Below are 12,250 nucleotides of genomic sequence, written 5' to 3' on the forward strand. Positions count from 1 at the left end.
GAATTCATTATTTAAAGCGATTTTTCATTGACCACAAAAACCGAAAAACGTTTGCTGCCGACCCCGGCCTCGGCCCCAGCTCTTTTCTGGCTGGGGACTGGCGTGGCCGGTACTGGGTGCGGGGGTCTGGCCAAGGGTGTCCAGCCATGGATGGGTGAAACGATGAATGGCTGAAAGGATGGATGGCAGGATCTTATTCCCCGACTCCCCACTTTTTCGATGGCTATGTGTGTGTGTGTGAGTGTGTGTGTGTGTGTGTGTGTTTGTGTGGGCATTGTGTTGGGCTACGGCCACGCATTTCGTGCTTAAATAAATAAATTGAACAATTATGCGTGGTTGCGGTTGTTTTGGCTTTGATGGAGCCCAGGCATAATCCTATTACCGGGCCATTCTCCATTCTCCGGCCGACAGTTGCCCTGCCCGTTGACGACTCCCATTCGCATATCCCAATATCCCATTTCCATTTCCATTTCCATTCCCGATGCTTCGATGCCGATGCCGATGCCCATGCCGATCCCTTTCTGCGCTGTAACTCCTGAATGCGGTAACTGCTGTATGGTCAAACGTTGTCCGCTGAAGGATACTGTACTCGTGGATTTCTGGATTGCTGGATGGTCGATGGTGGTTTACTTTTCCGCATAAATCTGCCAAAGCAGCTGCCAGACAGCCCAGCCCAGCCCAGCCCAGCCTAGCCTAACACAGCACAGCCCATTCTTCCTCTACTCTGTCTGTGGACCAGGGTTTAGTTTGCGTTTTCCCCAGCTCGACTCGATTCGATTCGATTCGATTATTTGATGCGAAAATCGGTCAAACTTTGTTAAACTTTGGTACGATTTCCCAATAATTAACGAGGTTTATTTCCATTACCATAATTGGCAATGCTTTTACCCGTAAATTACACTTGGTAACCTCTGGTGGCAAGCTCTGAAGTTCTGTTTTTCGATATTCGGGCTCGTTGCAATCTGAAATATGGACATACAGATTTAATCTTTCGATACAGATTAAATGAATTGTACTTATAAGGCTGCAATCTAATGATGGTGAAACGAAGCCTGTTCTATATCTACGAAACCTTGGTTTTGACTCAGTTTTAAGGAGGAACTTCTTGAGTTACTTACTTGTTTGATGCGACTTCTTTTCGTTAAAAAAAATGGATAATAAATTGAATGGATCGTGTATAAATTATGACTGAATTCGGAGAGCAGATCTGCGGTTGGCTGTATGCCGGGTCCACTCCACTCTGACAACATGTCTCGCCACAGCCTGAACTCTTGTCAAAAGCACTTGGAAGGCCTTGGACTGCTCCTTGCTGTACCACCGCAAGGCAGTGCTCTTGGAGCAGTCCCGCGACTGTTTGCGACCACTGACCATCATCACTCGGGAAAGGGTTTCCAGCAAGGGCCTGTCACTGGGTACCCATACGCGTGTCTGTCTCTGGCATTTCAGGTCGCGTCGCTGCCACTTGCCACTTGCCACTTGCCACTTGGCTTGAAATTTATGCGTTTAATAATGCATCGGAGTTGGGAGAGTCCGAAGAGTTGGATGATGGCTCCCGCGATGACGCTAGTTATCTCTGAGGCCACATCATCATCGTCATCATCATTGTCGTCAAGGGGCTGGACCCGTTATTATGTGCCAACATGGCCGTCAACGTGACGCAAAGACAAAGCCAAAGGCAAAGGCATCGGCGACGGCGACGGCAACGGCGACGGCAAGGACGATATCAGCATATGTTTCGACGAGTGTGTGGGCGAATGTATCCCAGCATGTTCCCGCCGTGCATTGTTCGATTAATGACTTCACGACGTGATTTGAATAACTTTGATTTAGTGTCATATCATTTTGCGTGCCACACAACACAGGCACAGGATGGAACAGAACGGGGCCAAAGCCGAACCAAATACAGAACGGGGCGACCGAAGAGGGAACGATTCTCCCAGCTAATTATATTTATTTACTGGGCGTGCACACAGTCACAGGGACACAAAGTGACAGAGGGAGATGCCAGTACGAGGACCATTTAACTAGAGGGTAGACAGCAGCTTGTGGGGCCACCGACTTGAGCCTTTAATTAATATTAGAATCCCAGTAGCAATCAAACGGTGGCGCATGAGGAACATATTTGATGTGATATTGCCAACAATGGAGATGAACTCATCGACAAAGAGATGCGGCTCCGAGTGACCAACCAGAGATGTGGCTGTGGTCGTCTTAGATTGTCGATTAACCTTGTTCGCTTCGGCGAGCAGGCGATTGAGCGATTCTCTGATTTGGTGATGGGTAAGGGCAGGGGTTGTACATAGATACAGCGATTTGAATGAAGCATTGGTAAACGCTACACAGAATTGTTCGTGGGAAAAAGGATGGTTTGGGCACAATATTAATTTGGGATGTACATATAGAGTAAACTCGTTCTCATCGCCCATCCTTAACGGAAAATTTTCTTATAATGCGGAAAGGGTATTTTTTAACATTATTTTTAGCACTTCACCAATTCAGGGTTGAAAAAAAGTACCTGAGCCTAGTGATGGGTGTGATGAAGAATATATCGATATTGATGCACTAAATATCGGCTATATCTATTGCTATGAATATTAATACTTATAAGTAATATATTAATAACTTTTTAGTACATATAGCGCTCAAAACTTGCTTACTTATGCCTTTTTTGAAAAGAAAATACATTAAGCTTAATATTAAGATACAAAATCAACACAAAAAGTTAGATGAATGCACATGAATAAGACGATGATTGAAAAAGAGAGATCGAAATAGGAGTAAATTGATAGGAAGACCACTTAAGTCAATATTTAATGTTTTTCAAGCAACAATTTGACCTTGATTTCTTTTTCTGCCCTTCATTTGTACATATTGTATTGGAAACCAGATGAGAATTGGCCTCCACCTTCTGTGAACCCGTTCCCATTGGCAGCTAGACCGGACATTTCGCGCGATACTGGTGGTTAGCCATTCCCTGTGTTCATTATGTGGGGGTCTGGGATTTCAATTTACCCCATTCGACCAGTTGCATGTTTGCTTAGTTAACTAGCCATAGACACAGCCATGACCGGGACAAAAACATGCCCGGCCCGTGCTCTGTAGAGGGTTCAAATTCGATTCGGTCTCCCGGCTAGTTAGGTCCGGACCGAACTCACTCCGGCTCTGTCTTCGACTGCAGCTCCGGGTACGGACCAGCTTTATGATCACGTTTAATTAGTTCTAATGAATGTTCAGCTGACAGGGGCTCGTCTTCTGTTTCCTCTGCCCCGTTTTTGGAGGTGGAGCCGGCGGCCCGCAATGCAATTTTCCCACATGATTTTCTATTAGTACACCCCAGTCCACAGTCCACAGTATCCATGCCGCAATCTATTCCGCGCTGCCGCCTGTTCAGTGCTAGACGAAGGTTTTTGCCTCGTTATTTGTAATTTGTTGTAAGTTTTTGTTTCAGTTTTTATTGTTGTTGTCGGTTGTCGGTGTCCGGCTGCCGGTTGTCGGTTGCCGGTTGTCGGCTCTCGGTTTTCCAGTTGCCCCACACACACACACACACACTCACACTCACACACACGGGTTCACATACTGTTCACACTCCTTAGCCTGCCCCAAAGAACGCCCCGTATTTCCTGCCCCCTTTGCAGCATCGACAAGCAGACCGTCGTTGTTTTTATCGACATTGAAATGTGGCCCCAAAACAGTTTCAGCTCATAAAAATACAATTTGCTGCTGCTTATTTTTTACGATGCACCAGAGGGCGATGCTTGGTTGGTCCACGCTCCTTGGCCCCGTCTCATATCCTGTCCGGACTGCTCCATATCCAGCTACAGCTACAGCTATAGCTCCTAACACCCAATGCCTTGCCCAATCGCCGGCCAAAAACTATTTTCGAGCATGAAATGGTCCGCACACATGCTCCAAGTGCGTCCAATGTCCACTCTTCCCCATTGCCTTTCCCTATACCCTAGGTTGAGGCCTTTCCCATTGCCATGGAGGCTGAGACTTTGGGGAAAGACTTTCGCTTGCTTTCATAGACTGAATAGACTGAATGCAAACATGGCCTCTGCTATAAATTGGAAGCCATAATTTTCTCACCTACCTTATAGTCGTTGCAAATGACCCTTAAATCAGCTCATCATTGTATGGCCAAGTCCAGTTCGTTGAAATTTCTCAGGAGAAATCCAATACGGGAGTCCTATAATGAAATGAAGGGTATTCAGACTTCGCATAGTCCGGGGTTTCCCCCTTTCAATGCTTCCTCTTTCGCTTTGTCTATTTTCAATTGTTTTTTTTTTTTTGGTTCGGTTTTCGTTGCGTTTGCCACCAACTTATGTGGGGGCGTAGGAGGTGTTGGATGGTGGATTGGAGGCGTGGCCGCATGCAGCTGGGCTCCGGCATTTAAAACGTTTAAGGGATTTGTTTATGAGCCTGGGCTTGGCCTGGGCCGGCCCTGGCCCTGGCCCTGGCCCTGGCTTGGTCTGTCCTGTCCTGTCCTGGTCTGTCGTGTCCTGCAGAGGACTGTCCCAGATCTCAACCGGACTAGACCGGGACTGCGAGTAGTTCAGGTGGCTGGCCATATTTTGCCCCGCTTCCGTTTTGTCCATTTGAAATTGGCAAAAGTTTCTCGAAACATAAAAACAATGAGTGGCCTGAGCGAGAACGGCCTGGCTGAATGAGCCCATCTATTCATAATCCTGCTTAATAATCCCATGTCCCATACTACAGCATCCCTCTGGCAGCCCCTGTTCGACCCTTTCTTGTTTTGGCCATTACCGGGGAGGTCAAGGGAAGTTAAATAAATTATCCTCATTTCTGGGACAAGTGTTTGATGGGACTGTGACTGTGGATGCGGATGTGTACGGCGGTAAGAAGGCCACCTACTAAATGCCTTCTTTGGTTAACAGTCGCAGCTCCTAGGAATCTGACAGAGTATTTGGAACAAATATAGACAATTGTGTTTTTGTGTTTTGTAATGGATCGTCGTCACCGTATCTTCTCTCTTTCGAGGACCATCCTTTTATCAGTATGGAAGCAAAACGTTTGCCATCTCTTTCTAGTGCCTGCCTCTCTAAGAGTCGGGAGAGCGTGGATGGTCGACAACAGAATAATTAACAGAACTCGGATAGACGTTAATATACGAGATTATACAAGTATCATAAGAGTTATTCGAAGCTGCTGCCAATGCTTACTGGTACTTGTTATTCCTCTGCGATTAACTTGTGAGCTCTATAGTTTCTTTTTCTTAGATCTTTTAATTCATAGATTTATCTAGAATATGGAAATCATTCTGATGAAAATTCTTTGAAATTGTCCACTGAAATTTGTTTGCTCCCCGGAAAGCAGGAAATGTATCTTTTGGCCCCACGCATTTTCCATACACCATTTAGGATATACTCCTACGTATACTCGGAGTACATATGCAGTCCCCGTAGGACGTGGAGTGGCAGCAGTGTGTGTCGGCGGGGGCGTGGCCGCAGTGGGCGGCAAAGGAGTGCGTGTGGTTTGGGGTGGGGCTGGGGCTGGGGCTGGGGTTGGGTCAGGGTGAAAGGACACAGCAAAGTCGGAGCCATTGCACTTATTGTATAATTATGCAGTTTAATGAATACTAAAAAGCTGCCAGACAAGAGACGAGCTCTAGGGGGAATGGGGCGCCAACCCGTGCCGGGGATGTATTGAGAGTGCTGCCAGAGGGTGTGTGTGGGGCGTTTTGCAATAAATACCACACTGCACTGCACTGCACTGCAGGGAAGGGCGAAAGGAGGCCACAACAAAAAGGCAGCAGAATGAAAACAAACGTGTGTATAAAATTAAGAAAATGAAATGAAGAAAATCCACAAAAAAAAGGAAGGCAAATGTTAGGTAAGAGTTTCGAGGCCACGGATACCCTTGAAGATCGGTCATTCCTATGACAACAATATACATACATACATAATATGGCGATATGGAAATACAGTATTTAACGATTGCTTTCAATATCTCCAAACCCGACAAAGAGTCTTTGCCATAAAACACTTGTCCTTAAAATGGACTCTGCGTATATAATAGATTATGTTGGATCTGATCAAAATGATGGTACCCTTTTTCAGGGTATAACAGCAACATGGACACGTCCGCTACTCTGTGTGTGTGTGTGTGCGGCCGCCATGTTGATTATTATAGTTATTATTGTGCAGGGCTCGGGGGGTTCGTCTGGGCAGCGGTGACGACTTCAATGCAAGCTGCAGTGCGATCTGCATCGCGGTTGTTGCAGCATTGTAGGTGCCTCGGGCCAGAGCCGGACAATTCAACGCGACGCGACGGGACTCAACTCGACTCGACTCGACTCTACCCCGCCCTGCTCTGCTCTGCTCGACCACGGCACAGAGGAGATAACGATGCGGTATTTAACATAAAACGTTTTGCTTATTGCCCTGTCTGTCTCCCGATGCCCCTGCCCCCTGCTCCTGCTATTCATAGCTCTGTTCTGCACTTCTTTTTTTTATCGTCTGCGATTGTTAGCCCTTAACATTCTGGGGCCACTCTGCCTCAGCAGGTGCTCTGCTTGTTTTTATCCGTATTGAGTGATGTTCACTCAGGTGTCTTTATTTATGTATATCCGTATATATATGTATGTATATTTAAGAAAGTGGTCAGATCTGGCCGATTCCGAACAAAAATGCTGTAATGATGGTGTAATGAGAAAGCTGAGATGCCGAAGAGGCAGGGCTTCATGCAGGGCTCTATTACACATATGGATCCTTCTGTACTTCCCATTTACGGCATAATTCCTTTACTATATTTGCTTTGCTATCCATCTTTCTATCCCCAATTGTATCCAAATTTAAAATCAGTTTTGGAAGCCTCATTTATAGCTTTCAAACGCCAGAATATCCTCTCGAATCGGATTCCTATCAGATTTTATAATCAAGTGTATTCGAATTTGTAGCTGACTGAATATTCGCATTAGATGCCGTATCCTTAGCTGCTTGACAGTCATTATCCTCCACTGTGGATATCCGTAGTCATTCCGGAGCACACTTAAGCTTCAACTTAACACTCGCTGCTCTCGGTTTTCTTCCGGCTCTGACTCCGGTTGCTGTTTCTGGCTATTTTTATTTTCTCCAGTTTTCTCTGGCTGGTCCTCTGACCTCCGACTCCGCCTCCGCCTCCGACTCCGATTTCTGATCCGTACTCCGACTCCGATACCTACTCCTTCTCTGTACTCCGACTGCTGCTCCTTTTCGACTGCGTTTTTAATTTTGTTCCTCCTTGAGCTGCGTTTGTATCTATGCATCTGCGTGTGTGTGTGTGCGCCTCAGCATGTGTTCGTGTGTATCTGTGTGTGATAGTGTGTGTGTCATTTTATGCATGAATTTTTTAATAGCTTAAATATGCGGCAATAAAACTTTAGCACGCTCATCTTATCGCCGCGGCGCCGTGGCAAGTTCTGCCACCCACCTAACTGGCGTCACTTCCCCAGCCCACCCTCCGGCTGACCCTCCCTAACAGCCCGCCTCCTGGCCGGGCTCCACCCTTCGTGACCGTTGCACGTAGCTAATAAAAGCCAGGCCATGAAAGAAGATGGGGTGGGGGAGTGGAGTGGAGTGGAGTATGAGGTACGTCGGAGGCTGGAAGCCGTCGACATGGCGCCGTGCACGTGCTCATCCACCTGCAGCAGGCTCCACGAGCCACCCCCCCCACTTGGTGGCATCTTGACTTTTAACTAGCTAACTTGATAAAACTACAAAACTATACAATAAATATGCAAAAATTCTGTGGAAAAAAAACCGTGCGAAAGAGCGGGGCAACGAGGCAAAGAGGAGCAGCTTCCTTTGGCAGTTCCTGGAGTGGGCCATAAGTGAGGCAGGCCGGCCATCGAATGAAGATGCCCCAAAGCACAATTGCTTGCATCGTTACCAGCTTCCTTCCTTCCTTCCTTTCCTGCGTCCTGCCTTCCATGGTTGCACACTTACTTCCATCCTTCCTGCCGCCGCGTCACATCGTTCCTGTAAGCGTTATTTTGAGGTGTCGCTGCAGTTCCGTCAGCGACTCCGTTTATTGGACCATCCCGAATCGCTTTTTTATGCTGCCCTACACAACAGGGTATGCTTAATTTGTTTGATACTTACTTGAGTCCAACGAAATCTCTTAAATTCACATTTCCTCATCTATGATTGACGCTTGATTTGATTGATTTATTTCATTCTGGGGTATATTTGCTCGTCTTCTATTTTTTTTTGTTTTTTTTTTAAATGGCATCTGTTAATGCACATGCCACATGGCACTGTGTTTCATAAATATTTCCACGCACTGTCATTGGATCTGAGCTGGAATTCGCGTTGGCATGTGCTCGATTGTTTTGATTGGAAATAGACCTTCGGCGCTGATATTTTTCTGGGTATCCATATTTCCGAACAATGATATTTGATATTCGCATTGCTTCCAGCTGTGGTCCACACTTATCCGATAAAATATCCACATGTGTTTTCAGAAATAGTTCACCATTAAGAGCTGCGTGATTCCTATCATTCTATTCACAAATAGAGCTTCAACAGATGATTTTCTGTTCCGATATATGACCCAGGAACGAAAGAGAATAAATGAGATGTCAAAGTAAGAGGGTATTCAATGTTCTCCAATCTAAGTCAGTCGCTCGAATCTCCTCCTAATCCGTTGCCATATCCATTTCCATTTCCATTTCCCATTCCCATTTTCCGTCATCCTTTTCAATGGTCGAAGTATGCGGAACCGTGTCATTTTCATCACCTCCAGACCTCCTCCCACACCTCCTCCCACACCTCCTCCCAGACCTCCTCCCAGACCTCCTCCCAGACCTCCTCCCAGACCTCCTCCCAGACCTCCTCCCACACCTCCTCCCACACCTCCTCCAACGAGATATGCGTGCGTGTGAATGGGAATTGGCATTGACATTGGCATAGTTTTCTCTCGCTTTCCTTCTTCAGCTTCAGTTTGAGCTTCCATTTCCCATTTCCCTGTGCTCTACGGGTCCTACCCTAGTGACACTTTTTTCAGTTTTATAGGCTTGTTATTTCATTAGCATAATCAAATCGCCCGGGGGCGCGGCAGCTGCCAGTTATTCGAGTGTGAGGACATATTTGTTACATATAGGACTGCTCGTGCTCCTGCTCTTGCTCTTGCTCGTATATCTTAATTCTCTAGTTAAGTGTTTCAGCTGCTTCCTCTATTCGGTTTCCTGCTTTCTTCGCTACTTTCTTGAGATTTTCTTTTCAATCAATTCCCATCGCTTTTACCGTTGTTGCGCGTTGCTGTGCGCCGCCTTTGTGCCTTTTACCGTCTTCCGTCGTTCCGGTGGCAAATCTCCGTTGAAAGCCATCAACTTGGAGGCATTGTCGGCGACATAACAAGGACAAGCCCAAACCCAAGCCCAAGCTGGAGCTGTTGCTGAAGCTTTTCACACTTTTCTCGCCCCTATAGATAGATGGGGAGAACTCTGGCGAGAAGCGAGAAAAAAGGTTGTGCGTTTTGCATAAAGTGCGCTTATCCCCGCAGGATATGACTGGCAATGACGCGAGGCATTCCCTATATCTCCTACACCCTCCTGTCCCCGTTCTGGCGACGCTTCTGGATATGCTCTGTCTAATTTCGCACAAAGCCGAGAGAACTGTGACAACCCGGGAGTTCTTGAGTTCTTGGGCTCCACATCCCCACCCCCATCCCTTGCCATGGCTTGGCTTGGCGTCGCTTTTCAAGTGCACGTGCCGAAATGCAGCTGGAAGTGTGTCAGGCGGCATTTCCGTTGCATGTTCTATACACTTGACGAAAATACGCCAACAATCAAGGCAATCAGACCTGCCTAATAGATAAATGGAAACCTGAATTTGGTTCCTCAGAAGATAGCAGATAGTTCTGGAGCCATACGGATTAGCTATTAGATTTAAGAACCATTATCAACGAATTCCATTCAATTTTCAAGCGATGTGGCCTTCATCTGAGAACGTATGTTTTTTCACAGTGCATTTTCCCTCTCATGTCTCTATAGCCTCTTCGCACATTGCACATCCCCAGCGGTGGACGTCAGAATGATGGCGCTCTGCAGCCCCACCCGTGTCTTTCTGCTTCTCTCTGTCTGTGTGTGTGTGCCTCTCTGCGCCTGTCGCTCGCTTTTGAGCTTCAAGCTTTGATTTATGTTAACGCTACCTGGCTGTCCCCCTCCCCTTCTCCCTCTCTGGGAGCCACTGCACTGCACTCCACTACACTCCTCACCCTCTGGCTAAAATTGTCTGCATCTGTTCAGAACAACGGATAATGGTCAAGTGAAATATGACCGACAAACACACTCAAAACCACATACATATATAGCCACATACCAGTATGAGGAGTGGCGTAGAGTGACGGGGTCTCATATGATATGCAGGATCAAGACAGCAGTCCACACAAAATAAGAGGAACATCACCGAAGATCACCGAAGAGCGCGCATAAATTGGGTCAACAAAGGGGTTCACAAGGAAAGGATTAAATGTGACCAACAGTCGTACACGTATGATCAAAGGCCAACTCTTAGTTGAGGCCTTTGAATGTTCTTTAAAGAAGGGTTCTATGAATCTTCATTCTATCCACCCCCCTAGCGCCACCATTGACCTCAGAAGATGGCGTTGACAAGGATGAAGAGCACACAGGAGATGGGCGAGAGAACTCACATCTGCATATGTACATACAAGGTTAAGGCATTTCAATTGAACTCCCATTCAGGTACAGGTATGTATGTGCAGGTTCACTACCCTCCGTCCACCCTCAAGGTATATGTAAGTCCGCTATTGGCGACGCAATTGATGGGACGTCATCCGCTGGTGGTGGCTATGGCTGTGAGTGTATTGGCATGACCTGTCATTTCACTGGCGCCTACAGTAAGTAATCGCTTTGAAAAGAGCAACTTCTTACCGTGAGGTAAGTATTGGACACCTCCAAATTGATTAAACTTTGCTTAAGTTTTTTGAAACTGAAAAGCAAACAAGTTTGCCCCATATGCCCGTTAAAAGTTTGAAGGTCGAGTAAAATTATACTTCATTATACAGTGACAACATTTTTCAGATGTGTAGCCGATGAATGACGGGTATATTCAGTGCTAATCCATCACCACTAAAATTGGAGCGCATGAGAATGGAATGGCGGCCAAAGCACCAATCAGCACTTTCGGATGAGCGGAATATTCAATACTTGGCGCGTACTCGAATGTAAGATAAAGAAACAAAGCCTATTCTCATACTTATTAAGTATACAACAAAGTTTAACCACAAACACTGGGTCACGAGATTTGTAAATTTATTAATTCATCGTATACAGTACAATATTTGTCCTCTATAAATCGCATTGGAAAAGATTCAGTTAGTATTTCGTATAGGAATCCCAGTTTCTTTCATGAATTATAAGCTTTAAATGAACAGAATTCCTCCATCTGTTTTCCTTTGACACGTGTTAAGGTTAAAACTTCTCTACTGAATAATTAAATTTAAATGACTTCAATCCTAAATTGTTAGTCTTTACAAACTCCTTATCAGAAAATGTCCCTATAAATTTTGTATTCGCAATTGGAGGTATACGTACGAGTAAGTGAATAAAGTGTAAACAGCTTGTGTTAATTTATTGTAACGTAATGTATCCACGGCAATGCCGAAACTCGACCAGGTGGGGAGCTCATAACTTATTTGCACCGTAAATATTTGATTCCAAAAACTAATTGGAACAAAATTTATTTTTCTACGCTGCCTTTCATAACCAACTTTTAAGCAGAGCTAAAATTAACGAAATATTTCGTATTTAAAGCGATTAAAAGGGTAGCGAACTGTTTTCGCATAGACCATGGGGATTTGTATAAAGTACACGTAAAAAATAATTATTCTATCCTTGCCGAAGGTCTGTCCTACTGTCTGTGTGTTTGTCTGTCTGTCTGGTTTCTATGCAAACTACTACGACTATAATTTTACATACCTCCTTCGTTTTGCTGCACGCAGTATAGTACAAACAGGAGGAATATCATAGAGAATAGAATATGATACCTTGACAACGATCGTTTCAAAGGCCAGTATTTTGTTTCATTTTGTTTCTCAGAAGAACGATGGACTTACAAATGCATTTGAAACATATGCTCTTAAAGCTTATATGTTTTCAAAGTATTATTCTGATATATGTTTGTGTGGTGGAAATCGTAATAATCAGGTGTAACTCTTCTTATCTTATACTTAAGAAGAACATAGAATCCTTAGAACAATAGTCTCTGCATATAACCTATATTTACGCTGG

Source organism: Drosophila persimilis, unplaced genomic scaffold, assembly GCF_003286085.1.
Source record: "Drosophila persimilis strain 14011-0111.01,24,50 unplaced genomic scaffold, DperRS2 tig00000606-arrow-arrow-pilon, whole genome shotgun sequence".
Lineage (NCBI taxonomy): Eukaryota > Metazoa > Arthropoda > Insecta > Diptera > Drosophilidae > Drosophila > Drosophila persimilis.